Here is a 10,095-nt window from a genome sequence, read left to right on the forward strand (position 1 = left end):
TGGTTTCCGTAAAAATCATTCTTGTCATACAGCCCTCATACAACTCACTGACAGTCTTCTACATAACATAAATGAAAATAAATTCACAGGTTTCCTTTTCATAGATTTTGAAAAAGCTTTTGATGTAGTCAATCACTCCTTGTTACTACCTAAATTAGAAGCTTATAAATTACCACCAGAGTATATTCACCTTATACATTCTTTTCTTTCTGATAGGAAGCAGTTAATAACAATAAATAATCAAACCTCAAATTTTACATCTATTAAACATGGAGTACCACAGGGATTCATCTTAGGGCCAATTTTATTCTCCACTTATGTAAATGACTTTCCTTGTTATATGAAATGTAAATGTGAAATGTTTGCAGATGACAAATCCTTACATTCAAGCAATTCAGACGCCAGTAAACTAACTAATGAACTCCAAGATGATCTTCAGAAACTTAATGACTGGACACACTTGAATCACATGTCCTTGAATGCTCAGAAAACGAAGTGCATGTATGTATGTGCACGACAAAAAAGACAAAAAATGAAACATAACTTCAAACCACTATTCCTAGGCGTCAATAAAATTGATGAGGTAGATTCACACAAAATTCTGGGTGTCATTATTGATAAAGATCTATCTTGGACTGATCATACGAAGTACTTAAGTAAACGTCTCTCAAATAGAATACCTCAACTAGCAAAAATAAAAAAGATCCTTAATGTCCATTCACGAAAGCTCTTCTTCTGTGCACATATTCTGCCAGTAATCGATTATGCGTCAACTTTATGGGACAGCTGTAGCCTCTCAAACTTGAAGTTTATTCACCAGTATGTATAAAAGAGCACTGAAAATAGTATTGTTAAAACCGAACTCCCTGACCCCAATGGACTATAAACAACTTAATATATTATCTTTTCCCAACAGGCTGTACTTCAACAAAGCTGTTTGCATGCATAATGTTATGTATGGAGATGCTCAAAAAAAGATTGCAGACACTTTTAAAACTAATGAACACAGACACAACCACATGCTCTGCATACCCAGACCAAGAAACAACCTTTACAAATCCAGTTTTCTGTATTCTGGTGGAAATTTATGGAATAATCTCCCACTCACTCTAAAAAGTATCGTAAATAAAAACGTGTTCAAGAAAAATCTGAAGAATCACCTCATTGAAAATAATTAACAGTAATACAAATTTTGACCTGTTCGTCTAATATTTCTATTATTTGTGAAATGTTTTGTATATGCTTGTGTTGGCAAGGATTTTGCACTATATGGGGGAACATGTGCATGTGGGTGGGATGGGCATGGTGTAATTGTGTCCGAGAATTTGTGTCCAGTGGTGTGTGTGTGTGTGTGTGTGTGTGTGTGTGTGTGTGTGTGTGTGTGTGTGTGTGTGTGTGAAATGGAAATGTAATTGTGTATTTCTTTATCACATTATTCTTGTACAGACACACACACACACACACACACACACACACACACACACATATATATATATATATATATATATATATATATATATATATATATATATACATATATATATATGCATTTTGTTCTTATTGTTGCTCTTCATCTGCTTGTTTCATCTCTCTCTCTCTCTCTCTCTCTCTCTCTCTCCTATTTATTATTTCCTTTTTAATTCTTTCTTTTCTTTTTTTTTTGTTATTACTATTTTCATTGATGGCTTGATGTAAAAAGCAATTGTTGCTTATTCAATTTACCATCATGAAATAAAATCTTGACTTGACTTGACTTGACACACGCGCGGGCGTGTTAGACTTCGATATGTTATCACCAACCCGTAAATAATTTTTGCTATTCAGCATCAGTGTCAGAGAACCGTCAAAATGTTGCCGGTCGACGACTTATCAGTGGATTGGCGATATTTCAGTTGATCTGGCGACATTTCAGCGTTTACTTAGTGACCTATGATTTGTCGTCGTCATTTCCTTCACTGACAGTTCATGACTTTTAGCTTTGTTTTGCTTTGTGGGGCGCGTGGGAGGAGGGGGGTTATTTTATGTACTTGTAACTAAACTCGAAAGTATGTCGATGTTCCCCAAGGTCTATATTGCCCCAGGTTTATATTCTCCCAGGTCAGTCGTGTAACTTAGCTCGAAAGCATGTCTATGTTCCCCAAAGTCTATATTCCCCCAGGTTTATATTCTCCCAGGTCAGTCGTGTAACTAAGCTCGAAAGCATGTCGATGTTCCCCAAGGTCTATATTCCCCCAGGTCAGTCATGTAACTAAGCTCGAAAGCATGTCGATGTTCCCAAGGTCTATATTCCCCCAGTTCTATATTCTTCCAGGTCAGTCATGTAACTAAGCTCGAAAGCATGTCGATGTTACCAAGGTCTATATTCCCCCAGTTCTATATTCTTCCAGGTCAGTCATGTAACTAAGCTCCAAAGCATGTCGATGTTCCCAAGGTCTATATTCCCCCAAGTTTATATTCTCCCAGGTCAGTCATGTAACTTACCTCGAAAGCATGTCTATGTTCCCCAAAGTCTATATTACCCCAGGTTTAAATTCTCCCACGTCAGTCATGTAACTAAGCTCGAAAGCATGTCGATGTTCCCCAAGGTCTATATTCCCCAAGGTCTATATTCCCCCAGGTTTATATTCTTCCAGGTCAGTCATGTAACTTAGCTCGAAAGCATGTCTATGTTCCCCAAGGTCTATATTCCCCCAGGTTTATCTTCTCCCAGGTCAGTCATGGTCAGTGGCCAGTGGTGGTTAGCAGCGGTCAGTGGTGGTCAGAAATGGTCAGTGGTCAGCAATGGACATTGGTGGTCACTAGTGGTCAGTGGTGGTTAGCGATCAGTGGTGGTCAGTGGTCAATAGTGGTCAGCGGTGACTAGAGGCCAATAGTGGCCAGCAGTGGTCAGCAGTCAGTTGTAGTCAGCGGTGTTCAGTGGTCTGTAGTGGTAAGTGATCAGTAGTGATCAGTAGTGGTTAGTAGTTTCCAGTGGTTAATAATAGTGGTCAGGTACCAACAAATGATTTTTACGACGAGGCTGTGGAAGATTTAACCGAACAAGTGCAAGTTTTGGATCAAACCCCCAAGAAAACATCGTCACTGTGCAAGGGGACTGGAACGCCAAAGTAGGAGACGATGCTAAAACAACTGAAAAGGCACTTGCGGACTGTCCTGCAATGCCAAGTCAAATAACAAAGGCTTTAGCCCTTATGCTTCTGGAATTTGCCAGATACAACGGTTAACGACATTGTTATGGCCAACACGATCGGCCGGCATAAAGCATCCAGCACTGCCAAGACAAGAACTTTCCCGGGAGCTGATGCCGGAAGTGATCATGACCTTGTGGTGATGACATTCCACCTCCACCTGAAGATTATCAAAAAAACAGGGAATTATGTTCGACATCGACAAATTACTGAGTCTTTCCAAACATCGACCAGCAAAGAAGCCCTGGGTCACGTCAGATGTCCTGGACCTGTGTGACAATAGAAGGGAGCTGAAGAAGAGGAAGACTGAGGTAGATGGGGCCAAGCAGAACAAAGCTCAACCAGGAGATCAAGAAAAGGATGAAAAGAGCAGATTAGGAACGAATCGAGGAGCAGTGCCAAGACATTGAAGACAGCCTGTGCAACAACAAGCGTTCAAGCTTGTGAAAGATCTGACAAGCACCAAACATGTCATTCCACAATTATCCAAGACAAAGTAAGGAACGGCCTGACAGAGGAGCAGGATATCCCCCTGAAAAGCGAATGCCTTAACCTAATACATAGAATTATCAATTTCTTTTATTGGTAAATTGTGACAAATTACATTAACTTTAAAACAATCATCAAAACTGAATCTCATACCGCAGCGAAACAATGTGAATGTGTGTGGGGGGGGGGGGGGGGGGGGGGGGGGGGGGCGACGGGGGGGGGGGGGGGGGGGGGGGCGGGAGGTGGGTGTGTATGTGTGTGTATGTGTGTGTATGTGTGTGTGTGTGGTGTTCACCGAATAAGATATCTATTGTGTCTGCGGGATGCACACAACATATGTTTGTGTATAAGTGTGTGTGTGTGTGTGTGTGTGTGTGTGTGTGTGTGTGTGTGTGTGTGTGTGTGTGTGTGTGTGCGTGCGTGCGGGTGTGGCCGCGTGTACTGATGAGTTCGTGTGTGGTTCAAGTCATGTTCGCTGTGCGTCGTATAGAGATTATAAAATATCCATCAAACCCTGTCTCCTCGCGCGACCACGTTGTAATTTCATTGGATTTAGCAATTTTCTCCGTGACTCTTGCAGGAAAATATATATACAAATAAGATGTCACAGAAAATTGTATTGAGCTTGGTCTGACTCGTTAACTGAGAAAAAGTAAATGAGAGCTGCCGCGACTATGGATACATATAGATAAGGCCGTCCTTGACATGGCCCAGAGGCCATCGGGATTTACAAATCGGAGAAAAATGAATCATTAGAAGAAATATTAGTAACATACACAACACAAAATACATTCACTTTGTGGAGGTGCCAGTTATCTGTTGAATACAGTGTTCTTTATGATTCATTAGAACAAAAATTAATGTGTGTGTTTGCATTCTAGCAGTGTAAATGACTTTACAACTTTTCCTATTTTATAACTTTGTACAACGATATACAGCTGTACACTTTTTTGCACGCGCCAAACGAGCTTCCTTCTTTTGTTCTTTCAGTCGCGGCTCACGCTCTTCTCGGCCGCAGCGGACTGAAGGGAAGGGAACGGGTGAGATGCGTAAACAAACTTGTCAAGCATGACAAGGCCGAGCTAACTACCCTTGCAACATCGGGGGCTAGCTGGCCTTTTGGGAACAATCCCAACGCTGACTGTCCTAAAACTCACTTGGCCGAGAGAGTGGGGATGTTACGTGGGCAAGACACACTCCACAATAATCAAATTCCAGCCCAGATAGTTACCCCCTCTACTGTTCTGATAGTCATAGTCGAACACGACTGATTATCATTCATACATACATCAACGGACGGGAGCCGCATTATAGATGTAGGCCTACACAATAATGGAAACGAAAACCACACTGATTCCATTGTTCACGACTGTGCCAGAGACAGTGCAAATACAGAAAGCACGTTGCATGTTCAGTCTGCAAACAGAACATGTCATACTTTTAAAAGTTCCCTTTAGCCTTGTTTTTCTGTGTAAAGTCTGGAAGTGTGTACACGAGGAACGAAGGGAGAGTGTAGTGATATGTTTACAGCATGTGGTGCGCTTAGTCTTTCTTTTGAGCGAACTCAGTTCCAAAATGGGGAAGATTCTAAACGTCAATTTGACGGAATTTCAAACTTTAAGAAAAAAATGTACAAACATACCAAGTAAAATTTAAAAAATGCATTTAAGTAACAAACTTTCTTTTCACGCCGCAAACAGACGCTATCTAACAAACAGATCATGCACAAGCAAGACATAAAAACAACACAAACAAACAAACAAAAAAGAAGATCGAAAGAAAATATATGAATACTGTCCTTTACAAGATCTCTGCCTCTAATATCATCATCTTAGATGAACAGACTATAAACAGATAAAAGATCTCTGCCATTCAGCAAGAACATTCTAGCCTCTGCTGTTGTCACTGACCTCATTTGCTGATACCGGACTTAGAGCGCTGTTCGAAGGTAATGTGTCACGCCACCACTGCAGCATGTGCTTGCATGAAACCTTTCCTGACGAATGAATGCCAACTGAATGCAAACTGAAACCAGTTTTGCCCGTCAACAGTGTTCACGGCAAGCGTTAACTCTCTCCATACGAACGGCGAAAGAGACGACGTCAACAGCGTTTCTCCCCAATTACCATCATCAAAATATTGCAAGCGGAAGGCTCTTACACTGAAGAGGTGAATGTTGACAAAGATACCACAATTCTGACGACGGAAGCTAAAGGTCGGGTCATTGAGACACCCACTGGACATCCGAGGGGTCTGTGTAGAGGAGAAGAGAGGACTGGCCGTACTGAGTGAGTTAACCGCCGGTGCCCACGTTTCGTCCTCAGACGTTTGCAGTCTTTGCTTTTTGTGTTATCCTGTATCCTGTATCCTGTATTATGAATGCGGCTCTTCAAACGAACTGCATTTTGACGCAATAACTGATTTTCTTTATAATCATTTTCGTTGTAAAGTAGTTTCTTCGTGTCCAAGCAGGAAATGGCTGGAAAAACTGTCCGTGCGCATGTCTGCTGACTGACAGTTTCGTGTATTCCCGGATACATGTATAAAAATAGCGCGCACTTGCTCTACTGAAGGGGCAGTGGACAACATGGGAAAATGCTCTCCGAAGGAACATCAGCTGGAGCGACATGTGGAATGTAGCACTGACCTCAGAGGATCAGCTTCATCCTTAGAGCTGCGTACGACCTCCTTCCCTCGAATACAAACCGTTGGTGATGTGGGAGAAAGTAGAGGACCCTGCGTGCCCCCTCTGCCATGGCAAACAAACAGTCAGTGGAACATGTCCTCAGCTCATGCAAAGCGGCGTTAAGCCAAGGACGGTACACATGGAGGCACAACCAAGTGCTAAAAGAAATTGCACTCGTAGTGAGCACTGCCCAAGGAGCACCCACACCAGCAGAAGTTCCAGCCGAGTTCCTCTCTGCAGAAGGCAATAAAATCTGGCCAGGAACAGCTGTAACATCCAAAGCATGGAAACGTTGGCTGCTGGATAGTGCACAGTTGACCTACCAGAGGGGAAGAAACACCCGGAAATCATCAGCAAGAGTGGCACGAGACCTGTCTTAGTACACCACTACAAGGCAACGAAACAAGCGATTCTGATTGAGCTCACAGTGCCATACGAGAGCAGAATGGAGGAAGCCCACATCTACAAGACCGAGAAGTATGCTAGTCTACCAGCAGCCTGAGAGAATCTGGCTTCCTAGCCAAAGTCCTCACCATAGAGATTGGTGCAAGAGGGTTTGTGAGCGCATCTGCCTACAGCCTTATGAAACAGCTGTCAATTTCTGGCAGAGAATGGACAAGGGGTCTCAAGGCAATGGCAGAAGCAGCAGAAAAGAGTTCCAGCTGGATCTGGTCGAGGAGGAATGAAAATCAATTTCCTTACTTAAACTAGGCGTACAATGGCTCAGTGGTTAAAACGTCTGCCAGAAAGGTAACTCAGTCTGGAGGAGCGGGTACGAACCTGCTGAGGATCAGAGAAAAAAAAAGGGGAAAAAAGGCGGCAATACAAGGGCATCCAGGAGTCATAACCTGGATGTGGTCCGGCTCCCTTAGAGTGTAAAGAGTTAAGGGGGTTGTGTGTGCGCGAGTGTGTGTGTGTGTGTGTGTGTGTGTGTGTGTGGTGTGTGTGTGTGTGCGCGACTAGCGTGTGTAAGCGAGTGTGTGCGTGTGCAGGGCATGTGTGTGTTGGGCATCAAGTTTTTTTGACGTGTGTGTGTGTGTGTGGAATATGAGCGAAGAACATGAAAATCGCGCATTTTCTGTCGCCTGCTGGCTTTAGTTTGGACGCACTGCAATCATGGCAGATTTTTATTCCACGCACACTACATGTGCAAGCTCACGAATCACAAACTGATTTATCACTTCAATATTTTTTTTTTATGGGCCCAAATCTGTATCAAAATAATCCCACGAGAATTGCGATTTCACAGCCTTATTAGATGCGCCGTGCATATGTAAGCTCTTTCTGACTATAAATTTAAACGATGGTATCACTGGTTTTTGCGGCTTGTAATTCACCATGCACTTTCAACCCTTTTCCTCCTCCTTCTCTTCCGCACACACACACACACACACACACACACACACACACACGAGCGCGCGCATACGCGCGCGGGTGGGAGGGTGGGTGCTCGTTTTGTTTGTCTCGTCTCTTATCTGTTTTAAAATCGCATTCCCATTTAACTTTCTATGAACATGAATTAAAATTGTGCTGTGTGTCACTGGCAGAATGTTCGGGTGACGTTGTAACAGACGCCCTATCTGCTCAACAAGTTTGGTTGTTGTTCAGGCACTTGATTTTGGCTGTGTAGTTGATTTTGCTAAGTTTAGTTTTGCCTTTCTCACATTCTGTTGGGAGAGGAGAGAGAAAAGAAAACAAGAGAACAAGAGAGGCAAGGCCTTCAAGACTCACTTGTGATACACTTTAAAAAAATCCAAGCTTTTTATGTATTGAGTATAATTTCAAAATGTAATGTTTAAGATGAGAAAGATCAGTTTAAAGCAAATTAAGTCCCCTAGCATTAATTACAGAGTAATTTCCCTTTTTTACTATCTGCACCGAACGTTTGCAAAATAAATAAAACTTCCATGCTTAGCAAAAGAAGTTCCTGTTTGAACAAAAAATGATAATAATGACTGCTCTTGTTGGGTCAGATCAGTTCAAAGTGCCAAGTTTAGAGAATACAAAAAATATAAATATAACAGTAAATGCAGTTTTCATATTATTAGGCTTCATTTTTTTATTTTTTGTGCCCATCCCAGAGGTTCAATATTGTTTTAAACAAGATGACTGGAAAGAACTGAATTTTTCCTATTTTTATGCCAAATTTGGTGTCAACTGACAAAGTATTTGCAGAGAAAATGTCAATGTTTAAGTCTACCACGGACACACAGACACACACACACACAGACAGACACACACACAAACACACACACACACAACCGAACACCGGGTTAAAACACGGACTCACTTTGTTTACACAAATGAGTCAAACAGGGGCAAAAAATGCCTACTTGGCGACAAACGGCTGCGGCCGCCACTCCTGGGTTTTAAAGTCCCAGATGAACAAGTACCTCTGCTCCTTCTCGGATAGATAAGCCAGGTTTATCTGGATGAAAGAGGATGACATGGGTAATCTATCTGGGGAAGAAAGTGACGGGGACACCGCCCCTCTGTCTCACCAAGACCCTTACACAAAGTTTAAAGCCATGGGTGCTGACATGGGCTTGACTGGTGAAGCCCTTGCGCGGTTTGTGGTTGACGCTGCTGCTAAGGAGGAAGAGCGCGCAAATAGGGAGGAAGAGCGCCGTTACAGGCACTGGAGAGACCGTAGAGAGGATAAATACAGGGAGAGGAAAGACGGTATTGGGAAAAGAGGGATGAGGAGGATAGGCAGCGTTTCGAAAGAAAGATGGTACTGAAGCAGGAAGAGGTTGAGGCTCAAATAAGCCAACCGTTTTCTCTTGCATCCTACGACGGGAAGGACGATTTTGATGACTTCCTTACTCATATTGAGAGGGTTGCGCTTCTCAATAAGTGGAAGCCAAGTACATGGGCAGCTCGCTTAGTAACTTTATTACAAGGTCGAGCTAGGGACTTTTGTCTGCGAGTGCCTCCAGAGAGACTTCACGACTACGAGTCACTGAAAGCCGCTTTACTCCACGAGTTTCGGCTCGATGCTCACGCTTACTGTAAATGTTTCCGGTCCATGCAGAAGTTTACAGAGGAGACCTTTGACCAATTTCTGGACAGACTTAAGGTCTGTCTGTCTCGTTGGTGTGTTGCTGTTGGTCGAAACTATGACTGTGTAGAGGGCCTGAGGGATTTGTTCCTTCTGGAACAGTTCCTGGCTACCCTCAACCCTGACCTCGTCAGTGAGGTTAAGCGTGGAGAGCCAGACAGGGTAGAGGAAGTAGCATGCATGACCTCAAAGGTTGTCAGTGCCAGGAGAGCGGGTCGGATGGCTGAGACTGAAGCTCGAGCCTCCAGAAAACCAAGGGATCATGGGCTTGGCTCCAAAGGTATTGCAGAGCAAAACAATGGAGCATCTCTTAAACAAAATAGTTCTGCTCCTTGTGACAGCTCCAGGAGTATCGAGGGCGCTAGGAGTGTAACCTGTTTCCTCTGCAGGAAACATGGACATGTGGCCAAAGAATGCCGCCAGCAGAAGGAGTTTTCCCTTTTGCACAGTCGAGCTATCTGCAGCAGGGTTCCCATTCCCCACCCCCATCTCTTTGTGTTTACTGTGCTGCTAAGCAGTACTCGCCACGATGTGAGGCTGCCGCAAACGGGTTTGCAGCCCCAGCTTTACGAGACACTGGAGCTTGTTGTCTCGTTCGTCATTTATCAGATAGATTCCCCTATCTCCTCGACGAAGGCGGCAGTACGTCGCAGGTCCTCCAGTCCTCCGTA

General features: G+C 43.4%; 1 protein-coding gene across 2 annotated transcripts in view; it reads right to left on the reverse strand.

Moving 5' to 3' along the window:
• The window catches only part of LOC143288110 (glycine N-acyltransferase-like protein 3), a 38,220-nt gene extending 32,274 nt beyond the window's left edge, over positions 1–5,946 (reverse strand). The window contains exon 1 of one of the 2 annotated variants that reach the window (XM_076596396.1): positions 5,588–5,946. The gene's annotated coding sequence lies outside the window, so the exon portion shown is untranslated. The remainder of the gene's footprint in view (positions 1–5,587) is intronic. The other variant, XM_076596397.1, reaches the window with a different exon arrangement.
• Positions 5,947–10,095: the final 4,149 nt, after the last annotated feature.

The sequence above is a fragment of the Babylonia areolata genome, chromosome 12 (assembly GCF_041734735.1).
Source record: "Babylonia areolata isolate BAREFJ2019XMU chromosome 12, ASM4173473v1, whole genome shotgun sequence".
NCBI classification, from domain to species: Eukaryota; Metazoa; Mollusca; class Gastropoda; order Neogastropoda; family Buccinidae; genus Babylonia; species Babylonia areolata.